Here is a 4,550-nt window from a genome sequence, read left to right on the forward strand (position 1 = left end):
TTAGACACAAAATTCAAGTGGGGAGTTCCATTTCGTAAAATTTTAAGGACAGTTATTATACAATTTATCCCTTTTCAATTCTTTATTTAGACCCATTGGTGTCTTATGCTCTTGCTGAAGTAGCATTAGTGTTTTGCCACAAAACCCAAAATCTGAAGTGATTTTGAGTTGATCACAATTCACTTGTAATTGGCTCCAACCACCTTTTCAGTTTTTGAGTCCGGTATATATTAACCATTTATTTTAGAAAACTTTAAAAAATTGAAAAATACTGTTAAAAAAATTATTTACTTTTTCATTTTTCTATAAAAAAATTTTAAAATGATTTATTAATGTATACTTCTAAGTATACGTTAGTAAAACCATTAGTTTTTTTACCTTTAGCTTTTGATTGAGCCATTGACATTCTTATGGAGTGCAATTTTTATCCTGATGGGGAGTAAAACCTCTTTTTACACCACCCGATCTAAGTACACAACGTTAGTTTATTACAAAGTAAGAAATAGAGCTTCTCACTCACAATCAGGGCTCACAAGGCAACAACCATCTGCTTCTATTCTACCTCTCTAATCGGACCAGCCCCATGGCCAATCTTCTCGAGCTCCTTTATCTCCAGTTGTCGGCCAAGCTCCACCTCTCCTGCCTCTCGCATCCACCATTAGTGGCTTAGAAATTGACTTCTCTTTCTCACTAGCTCCCTATCTCTCCGATTCACATGAGCCCACTCCAATGGCTATAATTGAAGATTCTCGGCAGCATCTCTGTTTAGCTAGGGAAGAAGTGGTGTGGGATTTGGTTTTCTGTATTAAAGAGGGTTTAATTTAGTGTGGTAGTGCCTAGTATTTTATTTGCAAAAGTCTGATGTGGCACATCAGTATTGGAGGGTGTAAAAGTACCATTTTACGCCACATTTGGACTGAATTTATTCTCTTATGTTTATAGTCTGCTTATATTTTCCCCTTGGCGGATTAAGATGCTTAAGAACTAAGACAGTCCCAGTAATACTGTAATAAGGCTGTTTGAGCTTGATTAGTCTCCTTGGATTTAACCTAAATCAATTTTGAAGAACGTCTAGTGCTTAGTACCTTTGCAACCTCTGTTGCCTATATGAGTGAGCACCAAATTTTTTTAATGAATTTAATAATATGTCCGTCATCTTATTAGATATAAATGAAGAATAAGCACAATTACACCTAATCAGTTCTGATACTCATATATATGTTGCACTGCAAGTAATAAAATGCACAAAGAATTAATGAGTTTATAAATTTGTGTTATAAATTCCTATCAGATATAAATGAATGCGAAGACGAGAAACTCAATAAATGTTTCATCAAGTCAAATTGTGAGAATACAGAAGCGGTTACACTTGCAACAAGCCAAGGTCTCGGGTGAAGATAGCAATTATAGGTATGTCCTTGTGCTCATTAATTTTTTTTTTTGGTGCTAAATATGTGAAAATTAAATTTGAAAAATGAATACAGTAAACAATAATAACAAGATCATATGGTTATGTGACTAAGAGGTGCCATGGCACAAGGTTCGTGACACTTAAAAGGGACAGTTCAACTGACATCTATTATGACTCCATGGTGGTGTTTATAATTCTAATTTCCATTTAATTTTATTAGAATACTTTCGTTTTTTAGCTAAAATTTTTTAATGTATTTTATGGTTCTTTCTCGCTGAGTGAATAAGCATCCATCTTGCTTCTCTTTTTTACTTGGCAAATAGATTTGTATTTTAGTTTATTGGTTTTTCTTAATTAAGTCCACTGGAGACAAGATATTCCTCGGTATACTTAGGCCAAGACTATCCTTTATAGACATTAATAGGAGGATCACATATCTACCAGGAAGAAGGATAATCATCAGTTCTGTTTAGTAATCATGGGTGTAACAACTAAACAATAAGAATATAGGATGCATTTGTAATTCCATCATATGTTCTGTTTATGATTCTTTTTATTTTTTTATTTTTTAAAGTTTAGGCCCATTAAAACTTATTGCTTTATGGGTTCTCAACAACTATACCATGGATTATTTTTTTGAAGGTAACCTATTTTACCACCACGTACTTTTAGTATGATGGTTACTCCACAAGTATACTTAGTGCTTGTGGGTGTGGGGGAGGGGGTAAAGCGGGGTTTAAGTTTTTAGGAAGAAATTTCACACACATATACACTTATATTAGGCTAGAGTGGTAGACTAGAGTAGAATTGTATCTCAAATAAATAAACAAATAAAAAAGAAGGTAACATGTTTTTTTTTTTTTTTTTGCAATATCTAAAACTGTATTAACCCATCTTTCTCTTATTTTTCTTTATTGTGTAGTCATATATATTCTGTTTTGTTTCAATAATTTCTAAGTAATGAATTTTCTAATTCTTTAATATTTTTTGGCCTTTTAGAAGTTTTAATATCTGAAATTTTGAGTTTTTATTTTTTTATTTTTTTGCTATATCTAAAACTGTATGGAAATTTTTTGTAAGCCCTTGCATATTTAAGTAATGACTTCTTCATCAAATTATGACACAATTGAAGTCAGACATAAGCAATTTGTGGAATGGTGCAGTTTCATAATTAATTTAAGATTTTATAAATTATTTTAGTCTACCACACAAACAGATAGATTCTCATGCATAGCACGGACCTCTCTCTCTCTCTCTCTTTCTCTCTCTCTCTTTCTCTCTCTCTCTCTCTATATATATATATGTATGTATAAAAGGTCGATGAGATATTTCTATTTTATTTGTTTGATGTATGCAGTTATTTGTACAAGTTTTGGAGTATTGCTTCTGCTCCTTATTACTTGGAGATTATACAAAGTGATAAAGAAAAGAAACAAAATCAAGCTCAAGCAAAAATTCTTCAAGAGGAATGGTGGATTGTTATTGCAACAACAATTATCTTCAAATGAAAACAATGTTCAGAAGACAAAATTATTCAATTCAAAGGAGTTGGAAAATGCGACTAATCGTTTTAATGAAAATAGAATACTTGGTAAGGGTGGACAAGGTACGGTTTATAAAGGAATGCTAGTTGATGGAAGAATTGTGGCAATTAAAAAGTGCAACACAGTGGATGAGGGAAATCTTGCACAATTCATTAACGAGATTATCATTCTTTCACAAATTAATCATAGAAATGTGGTTAAACTACTCGGGTGTTGTCTAGAGACAGAAGTTCCTTTGTTAGTTTATGAATTCATTCCCAATGGCACACTTTTTCAGTATCTCCATGAAGAAAATGAAGATTTTCCATTACTAACATGGGATATGCGCTTAAGAATTGTCACAGAAATTGCAGGAGCTCTATCGTACTTACACTCAGCAGCTTCACAACCCATTTACCATCGAGACATAAAATCTTCAAACATACTCCTTGATGACAAATATAGAGCAAAAGTAGCAGATTTCGGCACTTCAAGATCAATGGCTATTGACCAAACTCATGTAACCACGCTAGTATATGGTACTATTGGGTACTTGGATCCAGAATACTTTCAAACAGGTTAATTTACTGAAAAGAGTGATGTTTATAGTTTTGGAGTTGTCCTTGTTGAGCTTTTAACAAGAGAAAAACCAGTTTCTTCAACGAGATCACAAGAAGGTCGAAGTCTATCTACATATTTCATTCATTCATTAAAAGAGAACCGTCTCTTTGATATACTTGATACTCAAGTAAGTAAGGTTAGTAATAAAGAAGAAGTCATGGCAATTGCTAACCTTGCAAAAAGATGTTTGCACTTGAATGGAAAGAAACGACCTACGATGATAGAGATCTTGATGGAGTTAGAGGGAGTTCAAAAAATTTCTCCTGTTCAACCAAATTTTGAAGAGTTTGAATATGTTAGAAATGAAGAAATAGGGCCTTGGAATGAGGTTTCTATTTCAGCAAGTTCATGTTTAGAATCAGGTGCAACTTCATCATCAGACGTTCTACCACTTTTATCCATCAAATCACTTTGACTAATAAACTATGTACCTTTTTTTCATGTTGTAAACTATTATAAAATCATATTACTATTTTTAACTCCTACTAATAGAGAAGCAATAATGATATTATGTGTGCGTTTGGATACCGTTTATTTTGCTGAAAATTGAAAACTGAAAACAATAAAAAAAATATTTTCCGGTTACTGTTCATTAATGAAAATACTGTGCATTTGCCTTGATGCACTGTTCATGTCCCATGAACAATGCACCAAGCACTGGAATAAATAATTAAAAAAAAAAAAAAAAAAAGCCAAAAACGCGTCTATGTTTTCAAACGAAGCTTATACCTTCTTCTATTTTAGAAACAAAAACACACACACAAAAGGGAGAGGGAATAAAGTTCTTATACAAAGACACACCACAAACTCCATTCAAAAGTCATGATACTTTTAAAGAAGGCAAGACAAATTATACTACACACAACACTCTCTCTTAAATAATGGTATTATACCTTTGTTTGGTATTGTTTACGTCCTTTTGGTATTGACATAGAAATTATATTTTTAACTATTGAGCTTTTACTATAAAAAAGTTTTAGTGTTTAGAGTGATTA

The 4,550-nt window shown here is 32.4% G+C and overlaps 1 pseudogene; it reads left to right on the top strand.

Moving 5' to 3' along the window:
• Positions 1–2,758: 2,758 nt before the first annotated feature.
• On the top strand, positions 2,759–3,996 carry LOC112033879 (wall-associated receptor kinase-like 10; annotated as a pseudogene).
• The last annotated feature ends 554 nt before the right edge of the window (positions 3,997–4,550 follow it).

This window comes from Quercus suber, unplaced genomic scaffold (assembly GCF_002906115.3).
Source record: "Quercus suber isolate HL8 unplaced genomic scaffold, Cork oak 2.0 scaffold_688, whole genome shotgun sequence".
NCBI lineage: Eukaryota > Viridiplantae > Streptophyta > Magnoliopsida > Fagales > Fagaceae > Quercus > Quercus suber.